Raw genomic sequence first — 24,086 nt, forward strand, 5'->3', positions numbered from 1 at the left:
GCGCTTGCCACGCGGCGGCCCAGGAGAGGCTGGGAGCGGCGGTGGCGCAGGTCGGACACGTCCTGCGCGACGCGGACATGTCTGGCGGCGCGGGGAGGAGATTTTTAGGGTTAGGGTGGATTTCGTTCGCGAATTTGGACGGGAGGCACATATATATAGATTCTGGGAGCTAGTAGAGTCCAAATGAGGAGCGGTTTTTAGCCACACGATCGTGATCGAACGACCGAGAGCATGGAGGGGAGTTAGATGGGTTTTGGGCCACTTTGGAAGGGGTGTTGGGCTGCAAAGAGAGAGGGGATTTACGGTTACCCGGTTAACCGTTGGAGTACCAAACGACCTCAAAATGGCACGAAACTTGACAGGCGGTCTACCGGTGCTATACCAAGGCCGCTTAGCAAGACTCGGTCCATTCCGAGAAAGTTTAACACCCACTCACAATAGGAGACAAAAAGGGAACGCCGGAGGGCATAGAAGCGCTGGATTGCAAAACGGCTAATGGGGAAAAGGCTCGGATGCATGAGATGAACACGTATGCAAAATGAAATGCACATGATGACATGCTAAAATGCAACACGCAAGCAAATGACATGGCAACAACGACGAATAACTAGCAGACACCTGGTGCATCGGATCCGGGGCGTTACAATAACATAACAGGGATAGATATGATGATCCTTGAGCTATTCGCAATGTTAGACACCGCGAATGTAGAAATCAAGAAGGAGCATCAATTGTTGATGGTTAGTGAAACCACTAGTTTAAAGAAGGGAAAGGGCAAGAAGGGGTACTTCATGAAACGGCAAATCATTTGCTGCTCCAGTGAAGAAACACAGGGTTGAACCCAAACCCGAGACTAAGTGCTTCTGTAATGAGGGAACGAACACTGAAGTAGAACTACCCTCGATACTTGGTAGATAAGAAGGCTGGCAAGGTCGATAGAAGTATATTGGATATACATTATGTTAATGTGTACTTTACTAGTACTCCTAGTAGCACCAGGGTATCACCCCCTCTGGTTCAGTTGCTAAGTGTTAGTAACTCGAAATAAAAGAGCTACGGAATAAACGGAGACTAGCTAAAGGTGAGATGGCGATGTGTGTTGGAAGTGTTTCCAAGGTTGATGTGATCAAGCATCGCATACTCCATCTACCATCGAGATTGGTGATAAACCTAAATAATTGTTATTTGGTGTTTGCGTTGAGCATAGACATGATTGGATTATGTCTATCGCAATACGGTCGTTCATGTAAGGAGAATAATAGTTACTCTGTTTATTTGAATAATACCTTCAATGGTCTTACACCTAAAATGAATGGTTTATTGAATCTCGATCGTGGTGATACACATGTTCATGCCAAAAGATATAAGATAGTGATGATAGTACCACATACTTGTGGCACTGCCATTTGAATCATATTGGTATAGAACGCATGACGAAGCTCCATGTTGATGGATCTTTGCACTCACTCATTTTTGAAAAGTTTGAGACATGCGAACCATGTCTAATGGTGTATACGCATGAAGAAACTCCATGCAGATGGACCATTTGGACTCACTTGATTTTGAATCACTTGAGATATGAAAATTCATACCACATGGGCAAGATGACTAAAAAGCCTTGTTTTCAGTAAGATGGAACAAGATAGCAACTTGTTGGAAGTAACACATTTTGATGTGTGCTGTCCAATGAGTGCTGAGGCATGCAGTGAATATCATTATGTTCTTACTTCATAGATGATTTGAGTAGATGTTGAGTATATTTACTTGATGAAACACAAGTCTGAATTATTGGAAGGTTCAAGTAATTTCAGAGTGAAGTTGAAGATCTTCGTAACAAGAGGATAAAATGTCTGTGATATGATCATAGAGATGAGTATCTGAGTTACGAGCTTTGGCACGCAATTAAGACATTGTGGAAATTGTTTCACAATTAATACCGCCTGGAACACCATAGTGTGATGGTGTGTCTGAACATCATAGTTGCACCCTATTGGATATGGTGCGTACCATGATGTCTATTATCGAATTACCACTATCATTCATGGGTTAGGCATTAGAGACAACCACATTTACTTTAATAGGGCACAACATAAATCCGTTGAGATGACACCGTATGAACTATGGTTTAGAGAAACCTAAGTTGTCGTTTCTTAAAAGTTTGGGGCTGCGACGCTTATGTGAAAAAGTTTCAGGTTGATAAGCTCGAACCCAAAGCGGATAAAATGCATCTTCATAGGACACCCAAAACAGTTGGGTATACCTCCTAATTCAGACCCGGAAGCAAAAGTGATTGTTTCTGGAATCGGGTCCTTTCTTGAGGAATAGTTGCTCTCAAAAGAATTGAGTGGGAGGATGGTGGAGACTTGATGAGGTTATTGAACCATCACTTCAACCAGTGTGTAGAAGGGCACATGAAGTTGTTCCTTTGGCACCTACACCAATTGAAGTGGAAGCTGATGATAGTGATCATGAAACTTCGGATCAAGTCACTACCAAACCTCGTAGGTCGACAAGGATGCGTACTACTTCAGAGTGGTACGGTAGTCCTATCTTGGACGTCATGTTGCTAGACAACAATGAACCTATGAGCTATGGAGAAGCGATGGTGGGCCTGGATTCCGACAAATGGCTCGAGGCCATAAAATCCGAGAGAGGATCCATGTATGAGAACAAAGTGTGGACTTTGGAAGAACTACTTTATGGTCGTAAGGCTGTTGGGTACAGATGGACTTTAAAAGGAAGATAGACAATGATGGTAAACATCACCATTAAGAAAGCTCGACTTATCATTAAGATGTTTTCCGACAAGTTCAAGGAGTTGACTACAATGAGACTTTCTCACTCGTAGCGATGCTAATTGTCTGTTGGAGTTATATTCGCAATTACTGCATGATTTATGAAATCTTGAAGATAGGATGTCAAAACATTGTTTCCTCGATGATATCCTTGAGGAAAGGGTGTATGTGATACAACCAGAAGGTTTTGTTAATCCTGAAAGATGCTAACAAGTATGCAAAGCTCCAGCAATCCTTCTAAGGACTGGAGTAAGCATCTCGGGGTTGGAATGTACGCTTTGATGAGATGATCAAAGATTTTGGGTTTATACAAAGTTTATGAGAAATTTGTATTTCCAAAGAAGTGAGTGGGAGCACTATAGAATTTCTGATGAGTATATGTTGTTGACATATCGTTGATTAGAAATAATGTAGAATTTCTGGAAAGCATATAGGGTTATTTGAAAAGGTGTTTTTCAATAGAAAACCTGGATTAAGCTGCTTGAACATTGAGCATCAAGATCTATGAGGATAGATCAAAAACGCTAAATGGTACTTTCAAATGAGCACATACCTTGACATGATCTTGAGGGTGTTCAAGATGGATCAGTCAAAGAAGGAGTTCTTGCCTGAGTTGTAAGGTATGAAGTTAAGACTTAAAGCTCGACCACGGCAGAAGAGAGAGAAAGGACGAAGGTCATCCCCTATGCTTCAGATGTAGGCTCCATAGTATGCTATGCTGTGTACCCCACCGGAAGTGTGCCTTTCCATGAGTCTGGCAAGGGTGTACAAGAGTGATCCTGGAATGGATCATTGGACAGCGGTCAAAATTGTCCTTGGAGTAAATAAGGACATGTTTCTCGATTATGGAGGTGATAAAGAGTTTGGCGTAAAGGGTTATGTCGATGCAAGCTTTAACACCTATCTGAATGACTCTGAGTAGCAAACCGGATACATATAGTGGAGCAACCATTTGGAATATCTCCAAGTGGAGCATGGAAGCAGCATTTACAATATGACCTAGGGATTTGCGAAATACATACGGATCTGAATGTTGCAGACCCTTGACTAAAACCTCTCTTACAAGCAAAACACGATCAAACCCCAGAACTCATTGAGTCTTAATCACATGGTGATGTCAATTAGTTTAGTGACACTATTAAACTCTTTGGATGTTGGTCACATGGCGATGTGACCTATCAGTGTTAATCACATGGCGATGTGAACTAGATTATTGACTCTAGTGCAAGTGGGAGACTGTTGGAAATATGCCCTAGAGGCAATAATAAATTAGTTATTATTATTATATTTCCTTGTTCATGATAATCGTTTATCATCCATGCTATAATTGTATTGGTAGGAAACTCAAATACATGTGTGGGTACATAGACAACACCATGTCCCTGGTAAGCCTCTAATTGACTAGCTCGTTGATCAATAGATGGTTACGGTTTCCTGACCATGGACATTGGATGTCGTTGATAACGGGATCACATCATTAGGAGAATGATGTGATGGACAAGACCCAATCCTAAGCCTAGCACAATGATTGTGTAGTTCGTATGCTAAAGCTTTTCTAATGTCAAGTATCATTTCCTTAGACCATGAGATTGTGCAACTCCTGGATACCGTAGGAATGCTTTGGGTGTACCAAACGTCACAACGTAACTGGGTGGCTATAAAGGTGCACTACGGGTATCTCCGAAAGTGTCTGTTGGGTTGGCACGAATCGAGACTGGGATTTGTCACTCCATGTAACGGAGAGGTATCTCTGGGCCCACTCGGTAGGACATCATCATAATGTGCACAATGTGACCAAGGGGTTGATCACGGGATGATGTGTTACGGAATGAGTAAAGAGACTTGCCGGTAACGAGATTGAACAAGGTATCGGGATACCGACGATCGAATCTCGGGCAAGTACAATACCGCTAGACAAAGGGAATTGTATACGGGATCGATTGAGTCCTTGACATCATGGTTCAGACGATGAGATCATCGTGGAACATGTGGGAACCAACATGGGTATCCATATCCCGCTGTTGGTTATTGACCGGAGAACGTCTCGGTCATGTCTGCATGATTCCCGAACCCGTAGGGTCTACACACTTAAGGTTCGATGACGCTAGGGTTATAGGGATTAGATATACGTGGTTACCAAATGTTGTTTGGAGTCCCGGATGAGATCCCGGACGTCACGAGGAGTTCCAGAATGGTCCGGAGGTAAAGATTTATATATGGGAAGTCCTGTTTTGGTCACCGGAAAAGTTTCGGGTGTTATCGGTAATGCACCGGGACCACCAGGAGGGTCCCGGGGGTCCACCAAGTGGGGCCACTGGCCCCAGAGGGCTGCATGGGCCAAGTGTGGGAGGGGACCAGCCCCAGGTTGGCTGGTGCGCCCCCCACAAGGGCCCAAGGCACATAGGGTTTGGGGAAGGGGGTGCACCCACCTTGCTTGGGGGGCAATTTTCCCTCTCTTCCCCCTTGGCCGCACCCTAGATGGGATCTAGGGGCTGCCGCACCACTTGGGGTGGGAACCCTAGAGGGGGCGCAGCCCCCTCCCTCTCCCCTATATATAGTTTAGGTTTTGGGGCTGCCATACACAAGAGTTTCCACCTCTCCCTGGCGCAGCCCTACCTCTCTTTCTCCTCGTCTCTCGTGGTGCTTGGCCCCTGCTGGATTACCACGCTCCTCCATCACCACGACGCTGTTGTGCTGCTGCTGGACGGAGTCTTCCTCAACCTCTCCCTCTCTCCTTGCTGGATCAAGGCATGGAGACGTCACCGGGTGGCACGTGTGGGACCAATTTTGAGGTAAGCATGACAAGTGGGACCATTCTGACTGGTGGGACGAACTGCAAAATAAAATGGCTAAAAATAGAAAATCAGTAGACTAAAAGGCTGCATCCTAGAATATAAAAGGCCAATTTGTTGGGCTAGGCCCATCTAGCTAGAAAAAGTTAATAGAAAAAATATATATTAAAAAGGCCGAATTAATGGGCTCTGCCCATATAGACACCGAGTTGGACCGGGCTGAATCTTATCAACGACCTTTTCAATTGGTCGCAGTTTTGCCACGTCGGATCGGACGTGGCCTGGGCACATAGCTAATGACCAAAACAAAAGGTCGTTGGTTCAACGACCTGTTGTTTTGGTCGTTGCCTTCCACGACCTTATCCCGAAGAAGGTCGTCAATTTCAGTTTACGATGGCCAGCTTTTGACCATCTATTTTTGGTCGCAAAAAGGTCGCAAATGGAAAACAATGACCATTCAGTGACCAATAGTGATGGTCGCAAGTTGATGTATTTCCTGTAGTGTATCACTAGTAGAAAATAGGGCTTTGGTTCTAGCCGGGCCAGCCCATTAGTCCCAGTTCATCCCAGAACCGGGACCCATGATGGAATATGTCCCAGTTTGTGAGGCCTGGGGCTAGCCGGGCCATCATCGGGCATTAGTCCCAGTTCATCTGGCACCTTTGGTCCTGGTTCGAGGCTCGAACCGGGACCAATGTGCCTCGCTCCTGGCCCACCACCATTGGTCCCGCTTGGTCGCTTGAACCGGAACCAAAGGTTGTCCTTTAGTCCCGGTTCCAGCCACGAACCAGGACCAATGATGTGCCTATATATACCCCCCCTTGCCGGCGAGCAGAGCACTCCACACTACTGTGTTTTTTTGGCAAGCGAGGGGAGGGCTTTGAGGTGCTCTAGCTCACCTCCTATGCACATGAGGTGTTCGATGAAATGCCCGAGCCACACTACTTAAGCTTTCTCCTCTCCAAGCTCGACCTTCAAGCTCCATTTTCCTCAATATTTGCCTAGGTTTAGCGGTCCGTCATGTCCCGTCCCCGTCTTCACCGCCGTCGATCGCCCGTGCCGATCTCGTCGCTGGCACCACCGTGGTGAGCCTCTTGTTCTTATCTTCTTTCTGAAAGGAAAAAATTTGTACTTGTATGTCTAGATAGATACTTGTATAATTTTATTACTTTTATTATTTCTTCTTATTATATAGTGCGATGGTTTTGGTATCTGCCCCCGTCCGCCCTCGTGCTGTCTATGATTCCGATGTGGTATATATTATCTTTTATAAATATTTGGTTCATTTATTTTTTATGACAATTATGCTGACCAACGTGACATGGATTTTCTTTATCTAGGAGGTATGTGAACCAGAAATTCCAACCGACCCTATTGTCAAGAGGTAAATTTAGTTGAAGAAGAACACAATTACTTGAAGGAAAAAATAAAAAAAATTGAGGAGGAGAAGATGATATTGGAGTTGCATGTTGCGGATGTCGTCGATGATCACAATCAAGATGGATGCAATGCGCTTGAAGATTAGAAAGATTAGAAAATATGCCATTCATACCGAGGCTTGGTATCACTATGTTGTTGGATCAATTGTTCCCTTGGTTGCGATTATGATCGCATTTGTTGTTGCATTGAAATGTTTTACATAGTTTCAATGTATGATTTAATTAGATGCTCTGGAGAGCTATATGTTGTTCAATGAGAACTATGCATGTAATTTGGTTTTAATGTAATGTTGAACTTCTATTAATTTGGTCACTTATCTATTCATGATGTTCTGTAATGGTTTTGGACACACTTAATTATATATAATGCACGCAGATGAACCGGCAATGGATGTACGGTGACAGACACACCTCCGAGTACATTAAGGGCGTGCATAATTTTCTCAAAGTGGCTGAGGCAAACAAGCATAATGGTTTTATGTGTTGTCCATGCCCTATATGTGGGAATACGAAGTCTGACTCTGACTAGAAAACCCTTCACACCCACCTGCTTTATAAGGGTTTCATGCCACACTATAATGTTTGGACCAAGCACAGAGAAATAGGGGTTATGATGGAAGACAACAAAGAAGAAGAGGATAGTGACAACTATGCGCCCCCTGTATACGGTGACCCCGCAACGGGGGAAGTTGCTGAAGATCAAGAGGAACCAGACGATGTGCCCGATGATGATCTCCGTCGGGTCATTGTTGATGCAATGAGATAGTGTGAAAGTCAAAAAAACAAGTTGAAGTTCGATCGAATTTTAGAGGATCACAAAAAAGGTTTGTGCCCAATTGCGAAGATGGCAATACAAAGCTCGGTACCGTACTGGAATTGCTGCAGTGGAAGGCAGAGAATGGTGTGCCTGACAAAGGATTTGAGAAGCTACCGAAAATATTGAAGAAGAAGCTTCCAAAGGATAACGAATTGCACGACAGTATGTATGCAGCAAAGAAGGTTGTATGCCCTCTAGCATTGGAGGTGCAGAAGATACATGCATGCCCTAATGACTGCATCCTCTACCGCGGTGCATACAAGGATTTGAACGCATGCCCGGTATGTGTTGCATTGCGGTATAAGATCAGACGAGATGACCCTAGTGATGTTTACGGCGAGCGCCCCATGAAGAGGGTTCCTGCCAAGGTGATGTGGTATGCTCCTATAATACCACGGTTGAAACACCTGTTCAGAAACAAAGAGCATGCCAAGTTGATGCGATAGCATAGAGAGGACCATAAGAAAGATGGGAAGTTGAGAGCACCCACTGACGGGTCGCAGTGGAGAAAAATCGAGAGAAAGTACTGGGAGGAGTTTGCAGGTGACGTGAGGAACATATGGTTTGGTTTAAGCATGGATGGCACTAATCCTTTTGGGGAGTAGAGCAGCAATCACAGCACCTGGCATGCGACTCTATGTATCTATAACCTTCCTCCTTGGATCTGCATAAAGCGGAAGTTCATTATGATGCCAGTTCTCATCCAAGGCCCTAAGCAACCCGACAAGGACATTGATGTGTACCTAAGGCCATTAGTTGAAGAACTTTTATAGTTGTGGATTGGAAACGGTGTACGTGTGTGGGATTGATACGTCTCCAATGTATCTATAATTTATGAAGCATTCATGCTATTATATTATCTGTTTTTGATGTTTACGAGCTTTATTATAGACTTTTATATTATTTTTGGGACTAACCTATTAACCGGAGGCCCAACCCATATTGTTGTTTTCTTTCCTATTTCAGTGTTTCGAAGATAGGAATATCAAACGGAGTCCAAACGGAATGAAACCTTCTGGAGCATGATTTTTGGAACGAACGTGATCCAGGAGATGTGGAGCTGAAGTCAGGGAAGCTTCGAGGAGGCTACGAGGCAGGGGGCGTGCCCACCCCCCCCCCAGGATCACCCCCACCCTCGTGGGCCCCTCGTGGCTCCCCTGACCGACTTCTTTCGCCTATATATCTCCATATACCCTAAAAACATCGAAGAGCAAAATAGATCAGGAGTTCCGCCACTGCAAGCCTCTGTAGCCACCAAAAACCAATCGGGGCCCTGTTCCAGCACCCTGCCGAAGGGGGGATCCCTCACCGGTGGCCATCTTCATCATCCCGGTGCTCTCCATGTGTTTGATCTCTCTCTCTCTCTCTCGTGTTCTTGATTTGGCACGATCTTGATGTATCGCGAGCTTTGCTATTATAGTTGGATCTTATGATGTTTCTCCCCCTCTACTCTCTTGTAATGGATTGAGTTTTCCCTTTGAAGTTATCTTATCGGATTGACTCTTTAAGGATTTGAGAACACTTGATATATGTCTTGACGTGCTTATCTGTGGTGACAATGGGATATTCAAGTAATCAACTTGATGTATGTTTTGGTGATCAACTTGCGGGTTCCGTGACCTTGGGGATCTATGCATAGGGGTTGGCACACGTTTTCGTCTTGACTCTCTAGTAGAAACTTTGGGGCACTCTTTGAAGTACTTTGGGTTGGTTGAATAGATGAATCTGAGATTGTGTGATGCATATCGTATAATCATGCCCATGGATACTTGAGGTGACAATGGAGTATCTAGGTGACATTAGGGTTTTGGTTGATTTGTGTCTTAAGGTGTTATTCTAGTACGAACTCTATGATAGATCAAACGGAAAGAATAGCTTCATGTTATTTTACTGCGGACACTTGAATAGATAGATAAAAAAGGATAACTTTGAGGTGGTTCCGTACCCTACCATAATCTCTTCGTTTGTTCTCCTCTATTAGTGGCTTTGGAGTGACTCTTTGTTGCATGTTGAGGGATAGTTATATGATCTAGTTATGTTATTATTGTTGAGATAACTTGCACTAGTGAAAGTATGAACCTTAGGCCTTGTTTCCTACCATTGCAATACCGTTTACGCTCACTTTTGTTACTTTCTACCTTGCTATTTTTATAATTTCATATTACAAATACCTTTATCTACCATCCATATTGCACTTGTATCACCATCTCTTCGCCGAACTAGTGCACCTATACAATTTACCATTGTATTGGGTGTGTTGGGGACACAAGAGACTCTTTTTTATTTGGTTGCAATGTTTTTTGAGAGAGACCATCTTCATCCTACGCCTCCCACGGATTGATAAACCTTAGGTCATCCACTTGAGGGAAATTTGCTACTGTCCTACAAACCTCTGCAGTTGGAGGCCCAACAACGTCTACAAGAAGAAGGTTGCATAGTAGACATCAAGCTCTTTTCTGGCGCCGTTGCCAGGGAGGTGAGTGCTTGAAGGTATATCTTTAGATTTTGCAATTGAATCTTTTTTGTTTCTTGTTTTATCACTAGTTTGGTTTATAAAATAAAACAACAACAAAATGGAATTGAGTTTGTCTCATGCACCTCATCTTTTTAATATCTTTCATGAGAATGATGGTAAGGAAAATTGTGCTCAAGTGCTAGAAGAAGAAGTCTGTAAAATGTTTGGCACTAAATCTTTGAATGAGGAGCATGATTGCAATGTTATTAGTATGAATTCTTTGAATACCCATGATGCTAATGATATGCAAAGCCACAAGCTTGGGGATGCTATGTTTGATGAAGATGATATTTTTTGTCCCCCAAGTTTTGATGAGCAAATTTGTGATGATGAAAGCATGACTCCTATTTATGATGATTATATTGATGAAAGTGGGTTTGGAAGAGTGTCAACTTTAGGAAGTAATGATCCCACTATTTTGGAGGGTGTTGAATCTTATAAGATTTATGAAAGTGGATTTGGAGAGGTCATGACTTTATTTAGTGATGAATCCACTATTTTGGAAGAGGTTCCAATTGATTATGAGAATAAAGTTGCTATCTATGATGATTATTGTGATGACTTGTATGCTATTAAGAATAATGATAACCATGAAACTTGTCATCATGATTTTACTTTTCAATTGGATTATGCCTCACATGATAATTATTTTGTTGAGTTTGCTCCCACTACTATTCATGAGAAGAAATTTGTTTATGTGGAGTGTAATAAAAATTCTATGCTTGTGGATCATGAAAATAATGCTTTTATGTGCTGGTTATATTGTTGAAGTCATTCATGATGCTACTGAAAATTATTGTGAGGGAGGAACATATGCTTGTAGGAATTGTAATAATATCAAGTTTACTCTCTATGTGCTGAAAATCTTGATGCTATGCTTGTTTTGCCTCCCTATGCTAGTTCATTATTGTTCCCATAAGTTGTTTGCTCACAAAATCCCTATGCATAGGAAGATGGTTATACTTAAATGTTCTAGTCATATTCTTCATGATGCTCTCTTTATTTTTCAATTCTTATCTTTTATGTGAGCATCATTGAAACCATCATGCCTAGCTAGGGGTGTTAAACGTTAGTGCTTGTTTGGAGGCAACCCAATTTTACTTTTATCCTTTGCGTTTGTTCCTGTTTAGTAATAAATAATTCATCTAGCCTCTGGTTAGATCTGGTTTTATGTTTTATTTAGTGTTTGTGCCAAGTAGAACCTTTGGGAAGACTTGGGTGAAGTCTATATGATTTTGCTGTAAAACAAACAGAAACTTTGCGCTCACGAGATTAGCTGCCATTTTTTACTGTAGAGTGATTTTAGGTTGATTATTTTCGCAGATTATTAATAGACAAATTCCTCAGGTCCACCAATTTATTTCAGAATTTTTGGAGTTACAGAAGTATTCGAATGATACTGATTACTACAGATAGTTCTGTTTTTGACAGATTCTGTTTTCATTATGTTGTTTGCTTATTTTGATGAATCTATGAGTAGTATCGGAGGTAATGAACCATAGAGAAGTTCGAATACAGTAGGTTTAACACCAATATAAATAAATAATGAGTTCACAACAGTACCTAAGTGGTTATTTATTTTCTTATACTAACGGAGCTTACGAGTTTTGTTTTGAGTTTTGTGTGGTTGAAGTTTTCAGGTTTTGGGCAAAGATTCGATGGACTATGGAATAAGGAGTGGCAAGACCCTAAGATTGGAGATTCCCAAGGCACCCCAACGTAATATTCAAGGACAACCAAGAGCCTAAGCTTGGGCATGCCCTGGATGGCATCCCCTCTTTCATCTTCGTTCATCGGTAACTTTTCTTGGAGCTATATTTTTATTCACCACATGATATGTGTTTTGCTTGGAGCATCATTTTCTTTTGTTAGTATTTGCTTTCTGTTATTTATAATAATTTTTTTCATCTATATTTTCAATTAAAATGTCAAGGATAGCCTTTACCATGCTTATTTTGCATGTATACATGTTGCTGTTTCAAAACAGAAAGTTTACCGCTGTTGCAAAAATTCCCTAGAAAAGTCAGAGAGTGATATAATGTTGAATCTTTTTGCATAATGAGCTCTGACAAATCATCTACAGTGTAGTATTTTTATCATAATTTTTGTAGTTAGGGAACTATGATGAATCTTCCATTCTTTACAAACTATACTCTTTTGGCAGATTGCTGTTATGTTTGCATTGTTTGCATATGCTTGCTTGTTTAATGATTCTATTTGAGGATAAGAGTAGTAAATATGCAGAGACATTTATTATGCAATGTTGAATAATAATTTTAGTAACATGTTACAGTAGAAAATGATAAGGTTATTAAATTGTTTTATACTAACTTATCTCACGAGTTCTTCTTGAGTTTGGTGTGGATGAAGCTTTCGAGATTTAGGAAACCGAGATATAAAAGGAATTAAGGACACACAAAAGCTCAAGCTTGGGGATGCCCAAGGCACCCCAAGATAATATTCCAAGAAGTCTCAAGCATCCAAGCTTGGGGATGCCCCGGTAGGCATCCCACCTTTCTTCTTCAACAATTAACGGTTAGTATTGGTTGAGCCTAAGTTTTTGCTACTTCACATGAGATGGGCTATCCTTGCAATGCCATTTTATTTTGTTTTGCTTGCTGTTTGAATAAAATACCAAGATCTGAAATTATTAAATGAGAGAGAGTCCTCACATAGTTAAATAATTATTTGACTACTCATTGATTTTCACTTATATCTTTTTGGAGTAGTTTGTCGTTTACTTGTGTGCTTCACTTATATCCTATGAGTAAATGGTTGAATGAGTTGAATGTCATAAATCTGAAATTATATATGTTTCATATGCTTACCCCGTTGGGAGTAATGACTTCACATCTAAGAAGTAGAGGTTGTAAATTTATTGAAGGTTAGCAAGCATTGTATTGGTCACTTGAACAATTCATGAAAGAATATTGAAGGAAGAGAAATTTCACATATAAATATACTATCTTAGACATCTTCTATGATTGTGAGCCCCATTAATTATTTTAAAACTTGAGCAATTTAGTTGAAGTTGGACAAGGAAGACAATGTAATGAGTTATGCTTGGGTGTATTTGTATAGAAGTTATATTGTTAAAGATCCTCCAACATGTGGTGCTTGCTATTTAGAATCCTTTGCTAGCCAAAATATCTGTACTAAGCGGGAATACTGCTTGTGCATCCAAATCTCTTGAACCAAGTTTCTTACATGATTGTCCACCATACCTACCTATATGCGGTATTTACCTGCCGTTCCAAGTAAATTTGCATGTGCCAAACTCTAAACCTTCAATAATAATCTTTTTTGTATGCCCGAATCGCTCATGTAGCGACTAGGGTCTGTCAGTATCTTCCATGCTAGGTGGATTATTCTCACGATGAGTGGACTCCGCTCATCATTCATGAGAAAAATGGCTGGTAACTGGGATGCCAAGTCCCATGATCAAAAGATCAAAATCAAATCAAAATAATTGCAAACAAAAACTCCCCCAGGATTGATAGTAGTTGGAGGCACCCGTTGTTTCGGACAAGCCATGGATTGGTGATTGCTGGTGGAGGGGGAGTAAAAACTTTACCATTCTGTTTGGGAACCGCCTATAATGTATGTAGAATGGAAGATATTGGGAACTCTTGGTTGTTATGTTGACAATGAGATCATACCTCTCAAAATTATTTATCTCTATTTCAAAATCGAGCTCTGGCACCTCTGCAAATCCCTGCTTCCCTCTGCGAAGGGCCTATCTTTTACTTTTATGCAAGAGTCAGTAGTATTCCTTCTCATTCCTACCTACTCTTTAGTTGGCAAGCATCGTGTGTTGCGGAAAGATCTAAGAATATATGGCCATGCAAATATATTTGATCATGATTTATTATTGTTGACAATTATCTATATGATAAGTGAGTTGGGAAGCGAAACACTAAGCCCCTATCTTTCTCTGTGTTTGATGGATGCTATTTGTTCTAAAAATATGCTTTGAGTGGTAGCAATCATGGAAGACCATATGATAGTTGAGTATGTGGAGTTTGCTAAATCAAAGCTCTAACATAGACCCTTCCTGAAAATAAGATGAATTGTAACTGTTTGATGACTGAGAATGAAGTTTGCTTGTTTTCAAGAAAGTTTATGGTCTATGCTTTAACATGTGAATAGCTTGTTACTTGATCTTGAGAAGTTCTATGAGATGAACTAGTGTTATGACATATAATCATGCTAGAAAAGGTGATTGAAATTATCATTGATCAAACCTGTGCACCTGCTAGCATTCACACTTCATAAATTATTTAATTTACCATTTACCTACTCGAGGACAAGCGGGAATTAAGCTTGGGGATGCTGATACGTCTCCAACGTATCTATAATTTATGAAGCATCCATGCTATTATATTATCTGTTTTGGACGTTTACGAGCTTTATTATACACTTTTATATTATTTTTGGTACTAATCTATTAACCGGAGGCCCAGCCCATATTGTTGTTTTCTTGCCTATTCCAGTCTTTCGAAGAAAAGGAATATCAAACGGGGTCCAAACGGAATGAAACCTTCGGGAGCGTGATTTTTGGAACGAACGTGATCCAGGAGACGTGGAGCTGAAGCTTCGAGGAGGCCACGAGGCAGGGGGGCACGCCCACCCCCTGGGCACGCCCTCCACTCTCGTGGGACCCTCGTGGCTCCCCTGGCCAACTTCTTTCGCCTATATATCTCCATATACCCTAAAAACATCGAAGAGCAGAATAGATCGGGAGTTCCGCCGCCGCAAGCTTCTATAGCCACCAAAAACCAATTGGGACCCTGTTCGGGCACCCTGCCGGAGGGGGGATCCCTCGCCGGTGGCCATCTTCATCATCCCGGCGCTCTCCATGACGAGAAGGGAGTAGTTCACCCTTGGGGCTGAGGGTATGTACCAGTAGCAATGTGTTTGATCTCTCTCTCTCTCTCTCTCTCGTGTTCTTGATTTGGCACGATCTTGATGTATCGCGAGCTTTGCTATTATAGTTGGATCTTATGACCCTTCTACTCTCTTGTAATGGATTGAGTTTTACCTTTGAAGTTATCTTATCGGATTGAGTCTTTAAGGATTTGAGAACACTTGATGTATGTCTTGTCGTGCTTATCTGTGGTGACAATGGGATATTCACGTGATCAACTTGATGTATGTTTTGGTGATCAACTTGCGGGTTCCATGACCTTGGGAATCTATGCATAGGGGTTGGCACACATTTTCGTCTTGACTCTCCAGTAGAAATTTTGGGGCACTCTTTGAAGTACTTTATGTTCGTTGGATAGATGAATCTGAGATTGTGTGATGCATATCATATAATCATGTCCACGGATACTTGAGGTGACATTGGAGTATCTAGGTGACATTAGGGTTTTGGTTGATTTGTGTCTTAAGGTGTTATTCTAGTACGAACTCTATGATAGATCGAACGTAAAGAATAGCTTCATGTTATTTCACTACGGACTCTTGAATAGATAGATCAAAAAGGATAACTTTGAGGTGGTTTCGTACCCTACCATAATCTCTTCGTTTGTTCTCTGCTATTAGTGGCTTTGGAGTGACTCTTTGTTGCATGTTGAGGCATAGTTATATGATCCAGTTATGTTATTATTGTTGAGAGAAATTGCACGAGTGAAAGTATGAACCTTAGGCCTTGTTTCCTACCATTGCAAACCATTTATGCTCACTTTTGTTACTTTCTACCTTGCTGTTTTTATAATTTCAGATTACAAATACCTTTATCTACCATCCATATTGCACTTGTATCACCATCTCTTCGCCAAACTAGTGCACCTATACAATTTACCATTGTATTGGGTGTGTTGGGGACACAAGAGACTCTTTGTTATTTGGTTGCAGGGTTGTTTGAGAGAGACCATCTTCATCCTACGCCTCCCATGGATTGATAAACCTTAGGTCATCCACTTGAGGGAAATTTGCTACTGTCCTACAAACCTCTGCACTTGGAGGCCTAACAACGTCTACAAGAAGAAGGTTGCGTCGTAGACATCAGGGATGAGCACAAACAGGAGGAATTTGACCTACATGCATTGTTGTTTGTAACCATCAATGATTGGCCTGCTCTCAGTAACCTTTCAGGACAGACAAACAAGGGATACCACACATGCATGCACTATTTAGATGACACTGAAAGTAAATACCTGGACAAATGCCGGAAGAATGTGTACCTGGGGCATCGTCAATTTCTTTCGACCAACCATCAATGTCGAAAGAAAGGCAAGCATTTCAAAGGCGAGGCAGATCAGCAGAAGAAGCTCGCGATGCGACCGGTGATCACGTACTTGCTATGGTCAATGATTTAAAAGTAATCTTCGGAAAGTGTCCCGACAGACTATCTGTTCCGAATGACACTAAGGGACGCGCACCCATGTGGAAGAAGAAATCTATATTTTGGGACCTATCCTACTGGAAAGACCTAAAGGTCCGCTCTTCAATCAACGTGATGCACGTGATGACGAACCTTTGCGTGAACATGTTAGGCTTCTTGGGCATGTATGGGAAGACAAAAGATGCACCGGAGGCATGGGAGGACCTGCAACGTTTGCACGAAAAAGATGGCATGCCTCCAAAGCAGTATGAAGGTCTTGCCGGCTATGCTCTTACCAAAGAAGAGAAGGAAATCTTCTTTGATTGCCTGCTCAGTATGAAGATCCCGTCTGGCTACTCGTCGAATATAAAGGGAATAATAAATATGGCAGAGAAAATGTTCCACAACCTGAAGTCTCATGACTGCCACATGATTATGACGCAACTGCTTTCAGTTGCATTGAGGGGGCTTCTACCAGAAAATGTTCGATTAGCCATTGTGAAGCTATATTCATTCCTCAATGCAATCTCTCAGAAGGTGATCGATCCAGAAATCCTACCAAGGTTAAGGAGTGATGTGGCGCAATTTCTTGTCAGTTTCAAGCTGGTGTTCCCACCATCCTTCTTCAATATCACGACACACGTCCTAGTTCATCTAGTCGACGAGATTGTCGTTCTGGGCCCTGTATTTCTACACAATATGTTCCCCTTTGAGAGGTTCATGGGAATCCTAAAGAAATATGTTTGTAACCGTGTTAGGCCAGAAGGAAGCATCTCATGGGCCATCAAACAGAGGATGTCATTGGGTTTTGTGTTGACTTCATTCCTGACCTTAAGAAGATAGGTCTCCCTCAACCGCGGTATGAGGGGAGACTGAGTGGAAAAGGCACGCTAGGAGGGGACTCAATAATATGTAGGGATGGGCATTCTTGGTCTCAAGCACACTACACAGTTCTACAGAATTCTACCTTGGTGACCCTGTATGTCGATGAACACAAGAACATTCTGCGCTCCAAACACCCGGACCAGTGTGACGACTGGATTACATGTGAACACATCAGGAGTTTCGGCAGTTGGTTGCAAACACGTCTCAGGGGTGACAACACTGTTTCTGATGGCATGTACTCGTTGGCGAGGGAACCATCTTCGACTATAATGACTTACAAAGGGTACAAGATAAATGGAAATACATTTTACACGATCGCCCAAGATCAAAAGAGCACCAACTAAAACAGTGGTGTCCGCTTTGATGCGGCAACCAAGAGGGGAAAGGACACATATTATGGTTACATAGTGGACATATGGGAACTTGACTATGGACATTATTTTAAGGTCCCTTTGTTTAAGTGCAAATGCGTTAATCTGTCACGAGGCTGGGTACAGGTAGACCCATAGTACGGAATGACAAAGTGGATCCGAATAATCTATGGTACACAAACGAACCATTCATCCTAGCCAATGATGTGGCGCAGGTTTTCTATGTGAAGGACATGTCTACCTAGCCGAGAAAAAGAAAAGATAAGGAAGCGGATACATCATATGATGGGCCAAAGCGCCACATATTTCTTTCAGGAAAAGGAGACATCGTGGGATTGGAGGGCAAGACAGACATGTCTGAAGATTATGAAAAGTTTCATGAAATTCCTCCCTTCAAAGTCAAGGCTGACCCAAGCACCCTGTTAAACGATGAAGATTATCCATGGTTACGGCGCAATAAGCAAAGGACATAAGCGAAGAAAAAGTGAAGACTTTCTATCCACAACTATTATGATGATGCCTTTGATCTAGAATATCACTTTAGTTACATGTGAACAAATGAAATCCCTTCGTAAGAGATGAGTTTTCGTCCCAAACCTTGATACTGCCAAAGAGATTGTCTGTTTTGTACATGAAGTGCATCCAATTTTTTTCGTAACCCTCCCAACTTTTTAGCACATGCTATGTGGGTGAAATGATGATACCATGCCAACTTTCAACCTTTTCAAAGTTCATTTGTAGTGATTTTCAATTTAAGGGTCATTTAGCTGAAAGAATGAACTAATAGCAAAAAGATGAACTAAAAATAATCAATTAAAATATTTTGTTATGATCAACTAAAACAAAACTATAATATCCTTCAATAGCAAAAAGAATCAACTAAAAATCTTTTATAAAACTCCAATAGCAAAAGGAATCAACTCAAAAAACTATTATAAACCTCTAGTATTACTAAAACTATAACTATATAAAATTTATGCAACCAAAATTATCAAAGAATTTTCTGTTCAAAACATTAAAAGCAAAAAAGAATTTTCATAAAGAATTTTTTGTTAGAAACTTTAATAGCAAAAAGAATTATCATAAAGAATTTTTTTTGTTAGAAACTAAAATAACAAAATCTATTTCTGAATATAATGATAAAACACAGTAATATTAAATAGCAGGAAAAAGAATCACCCAAAAATCTATTTCTATAATAAAGATTCCAAAGACTAGTGATTCACACAAATTTCAAAAAATTCAAATTTAAACTATTCAAATTGGCAAACAAATGGCACTACCAGAAAGTTTAAAAATTTTTATTACCTAAAAGAAAAAAGAACTAAAAATAAAGCAAAAAACAACAGAAAATAAATAATGCAAAAAAAACAGGAAAACAAATAAAGAAAATGCCACCTACTAGGCCACCACAGCCTGAATACGAATAGAAACCCAACCATGGGCCATGATTCAAGCCCACAGAAGGCCCAGTAGGCCCACAGGCATAGCAGTGTCAGATTAGGCTTGTAAGCCTGCATCAGAGAGGATCTCGAAGTGGTCAGCGCACCCGTGCATATAAACCACTCCGAGCCCCTCTCAACTAGAGAGGTGGTACTAAACCTTGGTCGCGACGCAGGCAGCACAGGGCCTTTGGTCCCGGTTGGTGGCACCAATCGGGACTAAAGGCGTGCATTGGTCCCGGTTCGTGGCACCAACCAGGACTAATGCCCCCCCTTTTGTCCCGGTTGGTGCCACCAACCGGGACCAAAGGCCCCTGCTTCCCGCCCTTTGGGCTGCCAAAAAGAGAACTTTGGTCCCGGTTGGTGGCACCAACCGGGACTAAAGGGGGGCATTGGTCCCTGTTGGTGCCACGAACCGGGACCAATGCTCTGGGTATATCACTACTAGGAAAAGGCATGCTAGTGGCGCACCAGTTTTGCCTACTAATTGCGCACTACTGGTGCGCCACTAGCATCACGCCATTAGAATTAAATTCTAATGGCGCACCAGTTGTGCGCCATTAGTATCTGGTGTTCTAATGGCGCACCACGTAGTGCGCCATTAGTATAGCCCATAGTGCGCCATTAGAATGCCTCCCAGGGGGGCATATGTACCCATGTGCTTTGGCATACTAATGGCGCACCAGTGGGTGATGCGCCATTAGTGTGATTATCACAGTGCGCCATTAGTGTCTTGTGTGCTGCGCCACTAGTATGAATATTAGGGATTTTTTTTATTTTCTGATATTTTCACAGGTTACAAAATATATTATTGAACAGAATTTAGACAACACCACATAGCAATAGCAGATTCATCGAATACAATAGAAGATTAGTCTCCGAATACAATTCATCATATTAGTCTCCGAATTCAAAAGACCGAACAAAGATAGAACATTACAAGTCTCGAGACCGCGAGTAGCGAGTTTGTCTTCACATTACAAGTTGATATCGATCATCTAAACTACCATCACATAGAAGAGAGCTGCGGTCATCACGATGAGCATCATCGTGATGAAATTGGTCTTCACCCGGTTCCTCCAACGCTCCCTCCTCTCTCCCGCTAGATAGCGGGCGTATCTAGATTCCGCCTCCGCCCTAGTGGTGTACCCTTTGTAATTGTTATCGCTGAAACGGTGAACCTGTCTCCGACACTCCTCCCAGTCGTCGTAGACTCCAGGAACCTTACCCTTGTACACGACATACGACAGCATCTCTATGCACAAGCTAAACAACAGACAATACATAAGCAATATATAAGTATGCAACAAAAGGAATGGAAGAGAAAAGCAAGACATTAATAACACGATTCATGGTCCTACTAATAAATAGCATCGATTACATCTAATTTGAACGACTGTCCAAACCAAAGAGACATACAAGTTCATTAAAGTTTAATTACAACATGAGCTAATCGATGTTTCTGAACTACAAATAGCATCACTACTTTCGACTCGACTCATGGGACCGGAGCGTGGATGAAGCCGCCGTTTTTCGTGATGGTCATGAAGTCGCGGGCGTTGTCAGCCTGCATTTGAAGTGTTGTGTCTATCTCACTGTTGGACGGTTGCTCTTTGAGGTACAACTGCCCCAAGGTATGAAGGACATCTTGATGGATGATTTCTGCAAACTCCGACTGGATGCGAAAGAATTCTTGTCGGAGGTCCGCGTCCTGGATTGCCGCCAAGCTTGCGGCCCAATCTTTGACATTATTTGGTAGCAGAAGGTGATTATGGTCCCGTACGATCGCCCTCATGTGATGGAGGGCATAGTAGGAATCCTTCTGACCGCCAGGCGGCTGCTTGACACAGGGGAATGTCGTATTGTGGGTGAACACGTGCCTGCCGTACCTACGAACTGGCCTCTTAAAGGTGCCTCCAGATGTGGCGTAGCCGGGGAGAGCATCATCAAGAACTTTCTTGATATTTGTGTAGTCTATCTTGGAGTCACGGTCCGGGTCGAAATACGTGGCCGTGGAATATTTCGGGCTTAAGAGCATGAGTGTGCAATGTGTGTCACTGCACAGAACACGAAATGTTAGGAAAAAAAGAACGATCTAAAACTAAGAAATCATATGTTATGGGGTGGTGAGGGGATGACTTAATCGGGAAAGTAAGGCACGAGGAAGTTATCCTTATCTGGGTTTGCTAGAATGACGCCTTCGAGGTGTGAACTCGCGACTTGCCGGTCCCCAGCGCTGCCCAAGATCTTGGTACGCATGTAGAAGGGGTCGACTATCATGATGTCTGGGGTCTTGTCTCGAATGATCGCATCTCCATACTCAGCGAAAACAGCCGAACGAAGGTGTAGTGCAGTGGATGAAGATTAAACATAGCAAAGATGTAATCAAACCGCAGGACGGTCGTACCCCCGATGGCGCCATCCACAATGCCCTTGCCCTCTGGCACCTTGGCCACGAAAACCGGGTATGCCACATCATTCTGGGAGAGACGCATCTTCTCCAAAGAAAGAACGCTGTCATGCAGACTCCGCATAGCACCGGTTGCAGCATTGAGCATATTTGTCGGTAGCATCGCCCTACCCGCCACATGCACCCTCCTCAAGATATCCTGAGGTGAAGGTGGCCCATCCTGAGCATGGATCATACTCGATGCCTGCTGGCTCGCACCGGCGCCCATGTTAGTCTTTCATTTCCGTCCCTTCTTCTTGATCTGCTATAATGGGACCAAGTTCTGCTCACAGACCGCCTTCGTGAGCGTGTTGGGGCTAATAATATTTCGCACCTCAGCTATCTGAGGCTCGGTGAAGGCGGGAGCTGGAGGTGTCTCCTGAGAACTGAACGCCATACGACGCCTGTTGCAATTGGATTTCTCTGCCGTACCAGCTAGATCGCGGTCGTCTTGGTTGGGTTCTTGAGAAGGAGGCCCGCCGAACTCGTCACCGTACCGATGTTCGGCAAAGTACTTATCAACATTGGTAAATGTATCGTCGTTGTTGTCATCATCGTCCAGATCATGTGCCATATGCATGTCTAGATCTTGTGACATAGGGATGTCTGGCATTGTCCGGTAGCATTGCGGCGTTCTTGCCATGTCTTGGCGCTGGCACGACTGGCGTTCTTGTCTGTGGGGTGGTGTCCCCCGCCCCCAAACGAATCTGGCTCTTCGGCCAAAGCAGGGGCCAGCTTAGGCAGGCGCTGAGGGTCATCGGATCATCTTCGTCGGCCCCGGCGGGTCGAATCGGAGGTAACAACTCGTTGCAGCCTGGCAGCACCTGAACCAGTTGAACCCTATACACGGTGGGTGGCATCGGTTTACCGTGGAACTCGGGGTTGCCCGGTTGAACGGTTTTTCCCTTGGCGACATCGACCAACTCGTCGTTCACGAAGTGTAGGAGAGTGCACAGAACGTCGGCGGCGCCCTGCGAAAACATGTAGGGTGTCAGGGATGCCCAGTCAAAGGCAAAAGGAGATGAAGCCCTTGGCCGAGAGGCTTAATTAGTTACTGTGATGATGGCGTCGAGCTCGGCTAATGTCGAGGCACCACCAACGGCGGGCGTGCAACTGACAGAGGGGCTGCTTGCTGGCGAGGTGCCGGCCGGCGTACACCCGGGTGCATTAAGCTCCAATGCCCGTGCCGGCGTCGGAGACACCAATACCGCCGCCGCCAGTGACACCAATGGCGCCGCCGGAGACACCAATGGCGCCGCCTGCGCGTTGTGCGAGTTGCTTGCCGTGAAGCTGGGAATCGGGGGTGGCCCCTGTTGGCCACCCGGAATCCACTCGTCAGCCCATGAATCAATGTAGGCATAATGCCGGTGAGCGTCGTTCCCAGTTGTTGTTGCACTTGCTCTTGGATAATCTCCGGAATCCGCGCCACTTGTGCCTTGAGTTCTTCAACCTCGCGCGACTGGCTTTCCAAGCTGGTCTTTTCCTCCTTTCGCCCACCAGCAGTATAGTATGACGACCATTTTGTGGACAAGCCTTTGCCGGCCACACGACCAGCTGACGACGGCTTACTGAGCTTATCCTTGTTTTTCATTACGTTCAATGCCCTATTTAGAGTGCTGTCCCAAGTAGGGGTGCTCTGAGACGACCCGCGCTACTACTTTCGGTCTCCTTCGCCAGAATAAGCTCAAGCGCCCTGGTCTTTGGATCCGTGGTAATATTCTTTGTTATCGGGTCCTCCTTGTACCGGGCCCTGACATAGTTCCTGGTCTGCTTGTCACTGCTGTATTTCTCGAAGCGGGGTGGTAGGCCTTGCTCGGTATGCTCCGCGTCCTCCTTGTCCCATATAGGCTCCGCCACTCTGTAATCGTCGGGACCGAGTTTCTGTTCCCCTAAGTTCAACTCCCGCATTTCTTTTCCCCACTGACTTGATTCGGAGGTTTCACTGCTCTCGCACTTGATCTTGAACTCCTTGTAGTCATCTTTGCTGATCGAAGGATTTTTCGCCTTGATCTTCTCATAACTATCACCTTTCTCAATCATTCTCTTCACCGCGCTTCTCCAAGTAGACAGGGCCGTGCTCATCCTCGTGAGGGCGGCATTGTTCACTTTATTCCCTGAGAGGCGTGTGTTTTCAAATTCAGCGGGGAACTTGTATCGTTCATGCAGCTTCGTGAAGAGGAGGTTGCGCAAATTCCCTCGGTCCTTATGCCTAAGGTTCTTGGTGTTGATCAAGACGGTGCTCCAGAGAATGCA

Source organism: Triticum dicoccoides, chromosome 2B, assembly GCF_002162155.2.
Source record: "Triticum dicoccoides isolate Atlit2015 ecotype Zavitan chromosome 2B, WEW_v2.0, whole genome shotgun sequence".
Classification (NCBI taxonomy): domain Eukaryota; kingdom Viridiplantae; phylum Streptophyta; class Magnoliopsida; order Poales; family Poaceae; genus Triticum; species Triticum dicoccoides.